General features: G+C 45.4%; 1 long non-coding RNA gene across 1 annotated transcript; it reads right to left on the reverse strand.

Annotated features, from left to right (window-relative positions):
- Positions 1 to 385: 385 nt before the first annotated feature.
- Positions 386 to 10081, reverse strand: LOC144584048 (uncharacterized). The gene is made up of 2 exons (XR_013538054.1): positions 9839 to 10081; positions 386 to 7773 (listed from the first exon to the last, which is right to left on the reverse strand). It is a non-coding gene; the product is annotated as an uncharacterized LOC144584048 (long non-coding RNA).
- Positions 10082 to 10162: the final 81 nt, after the last annotated feature.

Here is a 10162-nt window from a genome sequence, read left to right on the forward strand (position 1 = left end):
GCTCTGAAGAGATAAAATTCAAGAAAAGGGCATTGCATTTCCTAGTACAGTATCTGAACACACCGTTTTTTTTTTTTCCTGGCTTGCTGGTGATAGACGCTGCATCACTGCTCAAAAATCCTGTTCATGCTTGCATCTCTGCAGAATGCAGAGTTAATCGAGGAGGCAAGGAGGAGAGCAGACGCATCCCGTGTCTGTGGATGCAACACGGAAATCCAAGTCAAGACCATGGTTTTGCAAAAAACCAGGTAATGGTAGATTCCGAGGCGTAAAAGTCCATCTCTCCAGTGCTGAAATTCACACAAGCTTAGCTTATTACGGCTTCAGGTCTTGGTTTATGGGACGCTTCTAAGCACCTTTCTCTGCTTCTGATTGAATAATATACTTTCTTTTTCTTTTTTGGTAATGCTATGGACCTCGATTAACTTGACAAAGCTTAGGGCCTGGGTATGGCTGGATCTGGCCCTGCATAGCTGAATGCACTTTTTAAAACAGGATCTACGTTATGTGATGGCATTCAAGCGTCCTTTGGTAGCTCCTTCGGCGCCTTTGCACAGAGGACAGTCAGCAAGGTCTGCCCGCTGGGGTGTAAAGATCAGCCTATAGCCATGTCACGTTTGCAGGGATTCAGCCTTAAATGCCTTCTCCTCAAAGAACCACTTTTGTGATGCAGTTAAAAGCAACATTAACCCAAAGGCACCAAAATGTCCATTTATTTTCATCTAGACCTCAGTTCCTCACCATAAGCGTCCTGGGTGTACTTTCCTCTAATATAAACATTTCTGCACCCAGCTTTTGCTCACCTGTACTGTTGTGTACACCTCTTTCCCTCGTGTACATATTTTTGTCGATATTGCTCCTGGGTCCGTTGTATATCCATTTCCCTGCTATACTGTTTTATCTGCACCTTGGCTTGACCTCTGCGCGTCTAAATGCAACTTTCTCTAACAGGCCCCTTCTCTCAATACATGGTTTCCACTAATATAGAAGTTTCAGAGGCAATTTTGCAGCCAAGAATTGAACCATAAAATTTAGAGAAGTGCAGAATCTGAAAACGAACGATGTTCAAATCTACATCCGTTAGGAAATGTAATCCTTTCAGTTGACTTAAAAAAAAAATTAAGTCAATTTTTTGTGCAACCGCACAAAATTCTCCCACATTCCTCGCTGATCCCTCTTCTCAACAGAACCAGTGGTACAGCAGGATGTGGGCCGTGGAATATTTCTGACGTTTTAATTTTCTCTTTTAAATTGATTGATTTTAAATTGCTTAAAATTGCTTGCGTTTTGAAATCGTTTTATACTGCTCTGTAACATCCCCAAGAGCTGTGATCTAGGGCAGGCTAGAAATGGTTCAAAGAAAATAAATAAATAAATAAATAAATAAATAAATAAATAAATAAATAAATAAATAAGTAAGTAAGTAAGTAAGTAAGTAAGTAAGTAAGTAAATAAATAAATAAATAAATAAATAAATAAATAAATAAATAAAAATGTCTATTCATAAGGCAACATTTCCCTTCCTGACCACCATATTTCCATCACATGCACATTCCTTCCCCATCGGTCCAGCCCCACTAGGCTAGCAAGGAAGGAAGGAAGGATGGATGGATGGAAGGAAGGAAGGAATTAAGGAAGGAAGGAATAAAGGGAGGATGGGAGGAAAGAATTAAGGAAGAAAGGAAGGAAGGAAGGAATTTTCAGTTTTGACCATCTAAAATAGGTCTAATGACCACCAAACAATGTTTATTACTGACTTTGGACTTCCATCATGCCAGCGTAATTTTCCAGAAAGATGAACACCTGGGTCCTAGATCAAACCAAGCCTGAACTCTCTTGGGAGGCAAAAAGGTCAAAGCTGGGGCTGTCCTACTTTCAGCACATCCTGAGAAGGTAGGATTCCCTGGAAAAGACAATAATGCTGGGAAAGGTGGAAAGGCAGCAGGAAAAGAGGAAGACCCCCAATGTGAGATAGACGGACTCCCTAAAAGAAGCCATAGACTTGAATTTCCGAGAGCTGAGCAGGGCAGTTGGGGACAGGATGCTTTGGAGATCGCTCCGGGGTGATTTGACAGCACATCGCAACACCAAGAGGTGTACCCTGGCTTCCACTGACATCTTCGTCAAATGTAGGCTGTAGGGTTGCCAGAGACCTGGAGCCAAAGAGAACTCACAATGTCCTTTCTGGAAGTTGTCCGTTACCGTTTTTGGCAGGACACCTTTCTGGCAGAAGGGAGCCCCGGCTGGTAGAGATATACGGGTGTAGTATATAGCATATTGCGCAGTGGAAAAGTGACGACACTCTGCTTCTCCTAAGGCCTGAACGGCCACAAGCCGAGGTTGGTGCAGGGAAGAGCTGAAGGGTGCCCACTGGGTAGGGTTTTGCCAGCGTGACGCAAAATCATCATCCTGCTTCCCCAACCGAGCATCGCGATTGACTTGGCTTCATTGCAGTAAGGACACCACAGAGGTCTTAGCGCATTCGGGGGTCAGGACAAGGGGAGCCCTCCAGAGGCAGTGAGACTGAGGTTCCTACACAGCAAAACAAGAATTTTCTTATTTTATTTTTTTCAAAACACATGTATAGCCCGTCCGATTCCACAGGATCTCAGGGCAGGCTCTAGAGGTGGGTAAACCAATTTTAAAACGTAAAGTATTTCAAACAATTTAATTAACAACAAAAAAATTTAAAATAACATAAAAGGCAAAATTAAATCATTCAAGCGTTTAAAACATTAAAACCATTGCGTGAATACTTGCGCAGGCGATGACCCTCAAGTCAGAAAGGCTCTAATAAATAACGATGACTTGAAATGGTATTGAAATTGTTCCTGTGTTGGTACCCATCGGGCCTTCAAGAGGAGGGCCTTCCAGAGTTTGGGCATCAGGAGGAAAGCAGGGCAAACATATTTTAAATAAATAAAATAGAATCAATAAACAAGAAAAATACAAACCTTAAGAACAATAAGCCAGATGGGGAAACAGTGAACGGAAGTACATATGTGTGTAAAAACATATGAAAAATATCAGCCTTCGCTTATATTCTGCAAGGACGCCCAGATCCTTTCTAAAGCATGAACTGAATGACAGATTCCACCTGTCCAAGCTGGAATAGTTCGTGGAGGGGGATGATGGAAGCTGTTGTCCAGCAGGACCTAGAATGATCACCGCATGTGGGCCCCTTCTTGCGTATTCATCCGCTCTCTCTGGTTTACAAGCCACATGCCTGTATTAGAGGGCCAATGCCATAGGGTGGATAGAGTAATGGATCTGGTGACTCAGGGGACCTGGGTTCGAATCCCTGCTGGGCCATGGGAAGTCACAGGGGTGTGACAAGCACTGGCAAAAGCAGCCCTTGAATATCTCACCTAACCGGGTGTGTCTTGGCAGTCTGTAAAATACACATGTCTAGAGGGTAGTATGTCTGATCAGTTACAAACCTGAGGAAAGGCAGTTCTCAATAGGGAGTTAAATACCAAGGCAGGAGCGGATGCTTCTGGCAGCCGACACGCAGGAGCGGGAATGCGCATGCTCAGAGGCTAAAGGTGGCATCATGCATGGTCTATCAATCTACCGCTCTTGAGGTCCGTGTTAAACGCTTTGAGATGGGGAAGGAGGGAGGGAGTGCAGGAGAGTCTTTCCTAATCTGGCACCCCCCTATGTGTTCAACTCCATCTCCTAGCGGCCACTTGGTAGGGGGATGATGGGCGATGTAGTCCAGGAGGTCTTCAACATGGTCAAGCAGGAAAGGCTCTTGTACCGAAACTTCACATTTTCAAACCAACCTTTATCCATACAGAGAGCTGCCTTTTCCAAGCTCTGCGCCACGTGGGTGGGAAGCTTGTCGCCACCCCCACACGTGCGGCCTCAGTTTCCCCCATCTATAAAATGGGCGTGACGCTGACTTAGATCCTAGACCGGCAGCAAAGGTGGAGAGCAGGCAAAAATGCGGTGGAACCTCGACAACCCGAAATGGGAGCTACAAAAGGCAATTCCAATATTTTGACAACATCAGTGGATTTTTGGCCCCACGTCTCAGCATCTCACTCATAGAAGAAAAGCAAATGTATTCACAGGCAGCTTTTGGAAGCGTGGCTGCTGTGTAATTTCCTCTTCTAATTACAATTAGCAGCCAATGTTTTCCTCTAGCTTCCCTCCCGCTCCTCTTTTTTGCCCCTTTCTATTTTGAAGATTTGGCTGAGACCCCAGGGGTGACCCGAGTTTTCTACAAACCTCGGGCTTTTGGGATGCAAGGACACAACACAGGGAGGTTGGCCGCGCATCGCGAAGAGACGACGGGTTGTGAAAACCCGTCCTCAGAACTCGAGGAGGCTGAGAACCAGGACAGCCAGCTGAGAATCTTGCAAAAATAACTGGGTGGTTCTTGACTGGGGGGAAATCGTGAAGATTTGAGGAAGGTGCAAATAACACCCAGGGGGCTACAATATTCTTGAATCCTCCTAACTGCGCTGATTGCTTCCCTGCTTGTTCGCCTGGGCTTTATCGAACCATGAATCATTTCGTACATCATCATCATCATCATCATCATCATCATCTTCTTCTTCTTCTTCTTCTTCTTCTTCTTCTTCTTCTTCTTCTTCTTATTCTTATTCTTATTATTATTATTATTATTATTATTATTATTATTATTATTATTATTATTATTGGTGCTGGTTACCCTGTGCAGTTTATTTCGGGATGTTGAAGCCTGTATCCTTCTTTTGGATGGGATGGAGAAGGCGGGCCTGCCACACACACACACACCAAAGAAAAGTGTTACGGGATGGCCTTGGGGAGCAGCCCCCTGCTAAATGGCTTGTATACCATTTATTTCCCTGTTTTTCTCCCCATCCTGATACAATCCCATCCACGGGAATGGGTAAGAATGGAGTTTTCTCCGTACCAGCAGTTTCCAAATGGTTTGCAGGGGACGAGAGGATCAGGGTTGATTTGAGAGCACCTTGTCGGCTTACCTGGAAGCCAGGATTTCATGCTCGTTGGCTTGGAGACCCTTTTGAGTTGGGGCAACTGTGAGAAGTCCCTCTGCTGAATTTTGAACCATCGGAGGCTGACCGGCAGACCCCAAGAGGAGACATCATTCAGCAGGAACTGAAGAATAGGTAACTGATGCAGGACCTTCTCTTTGCTGTGGCCCATAAACCAAAGCTGACCAAAGGGTAAGAAGAACAACAATAACCAGGCTCACCAAGGGCAGGACCGGCCCTGCCAGGGGGCACCTGGAAGCAACCACTTCCAACCTCCCAAGTCCTTCCCTCCTGCACCTTCCGGGATGTTTTGAGGGTCAGAGGAAGCCTGCCCTGCATCCCCATGACCCTTCTACACTCTTGGAATTAGGGGAAGGCCTTATCCCACTGCCATAGTGGAGTAAACTCCCACTGCCTGTCTTCTTGCCCTTTGCCTCGGGCGTCGAAATTCCTTGGGGTGGCTCTGATTCATAAAGAGAACAAAAGAGGGGGCTTTTTTTTTTTTTTTGAGTTCATGTTGCTTTCATTTGCAAAGTGGGGAGGGGGAAGGGGGCTTTGCAACCGAAGGAGAAAAAACAAAGTTAAGTTACTGGACAGCTCATCTCCTGGTGGTTTCCGTTTCCTACCCACAGATAATTTCCTGCATCTCTGTGCGTAACCTCTGAGTAACCAGTGAGCGCATCCTGCCGTTCCGGTGACTAAGATAGAGTAGGAAATCATGTTCTGGGAGGAATTTTGCTTCTTCCACAGGTCTTTCGCCAAAGGGATGCTGGAAACCTCACGACCATCTGCAGGTGGCAGATTCCAGATGGGTCTCCATCTCTCCCCCCCCCCCTGGTTTCTTTACGTGACAGTAAGCAGTGGGCAAAATAGCAGCATGTCAGAGTGATGTGCAGCCTTCAACAACTTCACAGAGAAGGGATATCTCTGTAGGCCTTAGGATCAAAGAACGCAACAGTTATCATCATAACAGCCCTGTGAGGTAGGTCAGACCGGGAGGCCGCCTACTGAATTCCATGGGGTCAGCCTTGGTCCCCTCACCCCATACACTGTTTGCAAACTGCTGGTGTAGATTATTTTAAATTTAAAAAAGATTTGTGCAATTAAACGGCCTGTGCAAAACACCTGCAAAATAGCTCTCCATAAAACGACGTGTCCTTTTTTTTGCAAAGCAAAGCAAACATACAAACAAAGCAGGGATTGATGGATCAAAAAGACACAAACACCCCATCAGAGGCTTCTAATTTTTAAACGCCCACACCACAAGGCAGCAGTTACTTTAGCTTTGTGCACGAATCCTCCTTGCAAATACAAGAAAAACTTCTGTTGAGAACCAGTGGAAAAGTAACTTGTTATCTTGGGAATGTAGGGGGGAAATGATTTTCCGTTTTTCCCCTTGCAAGAATGATATAGATGCATATTCCCAGTCTTAGCTGGAATTATGTTTATCTTATGATATAAAGAGAGACCAATAGATCTGTATTGGTACAGTGTTTTCCAAGAAGGTGTCAAAATATTTAGATTTTGTTAAATTTGTTACATATTTGCCTATAGATATGCAGCATTTGCTGTGAAGTTTAAGCCAGCAGTGATACTTCAGGGCATGTTCTTCAAGGTTCCTTAGCTATTTTTCATTGACACTTTTATTATGTTAATGATTTTTGGAGGAACATGTATTTATATCATTTGATTAATCAGTCGCCCTTCCATATTCACTCTCAGGGTGACTACCGATGAAAGAATTATTAAAATAATTAAAAATGGCTTAATTAGAAGAAGAAGAGACAGAGAAACCATGCTTACTGTCAATAAATTTTTAAAAAAATGATATTTGTACTTTGGGGGCTACAAGCTTCTTTTGTATTTAGAGTTAATGGCAAGGTGTAAGGGAACAGTCACTACCATCTTCCAGATGTTTGGGACTTCTAATGCCATCATCCCCGGCCATCACACCCAGTGGTCAGAGGTTGTAATCTGGAAAAGTAGACATTTCTCATTCCTGCAGAAAAACTCAGTGGTTTTGAGTCGCTTAATAGCATTACAGACTGGGAGCGATGCTTCCGGAGAACTTGGAAGAGTGGCTTATCTTGTTAATTTATCGTTGACCCTAATCATCATATTGTCTACCGATGGGTTCTGGGTTTTGCAAAATCTCAGTGCGGTATAAAAAGTCCCTTAAGGATCCTGCTGTCAAAAGACTCCCTCCCATGCTTTTCTTCATCTGTACGATGCTCCAAATTACATCACAACCCCCATGATCCTTCTCGGCCGCCTGGACCAGATGGGAGTTGCAGTCAGTAGCGTCATAGGATAATGGAGTCGGGAGAGGCCTCAAAGGCCATTGGGTCCTTCAACGTTGGGAGGGGGGGAAAGGGAGCAGTGACCCTCCCATGACTTTTATGGGGAGCATTCTCTGACTTTTTTCAACTGGAGGGGAGGAGCAGAGACCATTTGGACTAAAAATCCCATCTGCCGGCGTGGCACTAAGTTAAGGAGAATGGGCATTGTAGTCTGACCTCCTCCACTGATTTCCTCAAAAGTCTAGCCTAAATTTCTCTCTGCGCTCCAGATTTCCTACGGGGTTTTTTTTTTTTTTGCTTCTCTTTCCGAGGCTCGGAATAAATCCGTCCATTCATTTAGCCTTTTACCCCCTGTGTTATTTATAGATACTCTGATCGTGTGTGTCTGTCTGTCGGTTTCTCGCTCTTGCTCTCTCTGTCTCCCTCCCTCTTGCAGTTTTTGCTCTAAGTCTCTGGCTGTGTTTTCCCAGTCTTATGACTGCAGTTACCTGGAACATTGTGGGTTTAAAAAAAAAAAAAAAAAGGAAAGAGAGCTTTATCTGGTTTCTTTCTTGCTAATAAGGAGATATTCCACTTCATCTTTTAAACAGTTTCTCGGTTTAAAGTGCGGTTAGGCAGTTCAAAACATCCCAGCAAAGAAAAGCAATCAGTAAGATGAAATCATACGTGTGTTCGACTGAGTCAGCCTCTTGGTCTCTATGTCTAAAGACTATTTTAATGCTATCGAACAGAATCTTGGTCAGAATATTTCTTTGGAACTTGCTCTCTTGTGTGGTTTTGCTTGTTACACCAGGATGTCTTTTAATTGCATTTGAAATCCGGCTTTCTGTTTTGCTGTACCTTTTAAAAAATATTATTCTTTGTGGGTTCGAATGCCATTTGGAGACGCAAAAGCAAGCTATACATCAGACAAATAAAGAGATACACAAATGAAGGGCTTTGGGGGCTAGATAATTATGGCTAAATCCAAATTCAGTCCTCATTAGCCTGTGGAAGCTGGAGGTTCCCAGCAGCCCTGGATTTGGTCCTGGGTTCAAATCTCAGCTCAGAATGGGACTTTATTGGATCCAATTCAGACGGTAGTATTTTGTTTCCGTCTCTGTGGCATATATGCAGGAAAAATCTATGCCAATGGAGCTAAGACCAGCTTAGCTCATAAAGGATGGAGAGAATCAAAATATATCAGACTTAAACTATTGCAAAATTTAGTACTAGTATTTATAATTACAATTGCCATCTCACTCAAAAAAATTTAAAACTTGACTTCTGATGTTTAGACTTTTCTCTTTGGTCTATCTCCCTAAATCTGCAATGCTGATAAATAGAAAGTTCAGTACAGTAATACCTGTAATGATGATCATGGCAATGTAGTGGTGATGATGGTAGCAATGATGATGATGATGATGAAAATGATTATGATACATAGTGGCCCTCCGCCTCCATCTAGCCCAGAATGGCTCCCAACCTTGGGTCCCCTGATGTTCTTGGACTATAACTCCTAGAAATCCTGGCCAGCGCCGCTAATGGTGAAGGCTTCTGGGATTTGTAGTCTGAAAACATCTGGGGACCCAAACTTGGGAACCGCTAACACAGTGCAAAAGGGTGCCGCCAGATGGAAATTCTCCTGCATGACAGCAAACATTTCTCATTAGCCACATTGGCTGGAGATTACCAGCCCCCTTGAGGTTCGGCTCTGGGTTCAAATCTTGGCTTAGAATGGGATTTCTCGAACTCCAACTCAGGCAGTGGTCTACCGACCGGAGATGCACAAGAGCACACTGCAGTGTTCTGTTCTGGTGCGCATGGCCCCCTTCGAGCACCCCTATGCCGCCAATCCTGTTTTGGTGCACCCTGTGTCCTGAACAACTATCAGTCCATTGGTAGAGCAAGGAAAGGGAACAAGAGAGAGAGAGAGAGAGAGAGAGAGAGAGAGAGAGAGATGAGGATGATGGTGATGAAGGGTGACCTTCCTAATGTTCCCATGTTCCCTTGAAGGTTGCAAGAGAGCAAGCTGGAGAACCTGCCACTGGTGCTCTTATTTAAATTAATGCATGAATTCCAACCTCTCTCTCTCTCTCTCTCTCTCTCTCTCTCACACACACACACACACACACACACACACACAGAGCTTCTTGGCTGCTCAGCCCCTGCCAGCTTCTCTCCCTGGCCTTTCCCTTTAAGACTTTCGGGCACGTGCTGAGATGCAGGAGTTCCGCAGGCCGTGTTGCGGCAGAGTAAGGGGGGGGGGTGTGTGTGGAGAGGCAGGCAGGCAGCCGGGTTGCTGAGCTGAGCACTTTGCTCGGCACACAGAGAGATCCCGAACACAATGTCATTGTGCCGGAGAAGGAGGAGGAGGAGGAGAAAGGAGGAAGCTCTGCAGTCAACTTTCCCCACGCCCGCCCGCCCGCTCGCCCGCCCGCCGGCCCCAGCCTCCCAGACCAAGGCGCCCTGCCTCGCTCCCTGCCGGCATCCCTCTCGGGTCGGAGCCCCCCCCCCCCCGGTCCAGTGGCTTCCCATTCCCGCCGCCAAGTAAGTGACCTTCTCGTTTTTTACCTTGCGGGGCCGGCCAGGTGGAATGGGAGGGGAACGGGTGGCCAAAGCGGCGGCGGCGGCGGCGGCTTCTTCCCGGCTTCCTTGCCTTCGCCTTCCATCAAATGAAATCAGAAAACGAAATCAAACTAGTTTTCGGCTCTCACCTTCGCTCTCCCTCGTCCTGTTTCGGAAGGCTCGGCCCGATCCCCGGATGCTAAAATCCCTTGACTTTTCAAGCCGACCGATTCCTGCTCCGGGGGGGGGGAACCCGCACCTCTGAAATTTCCAACAGAATAAAACACATTTTTTATTATTATTATTATTATTATTATTATTATTATTATT

This window comes from Pogona vitticeps, chromosome 7, assembly GCF_051106095.1.
Source record: "Pogona vitticeps strain Pit_001003342236 chromosome 7, PviZW2.1, whole genome shotgun sequence".
NCBI classification, from domain to species: domain Eukaryota; kingdom Metazoa; phylum Chordata; class Lepidosauria; order Squamata; family Agamidae; genus Pogona; species Pogona vitticeps.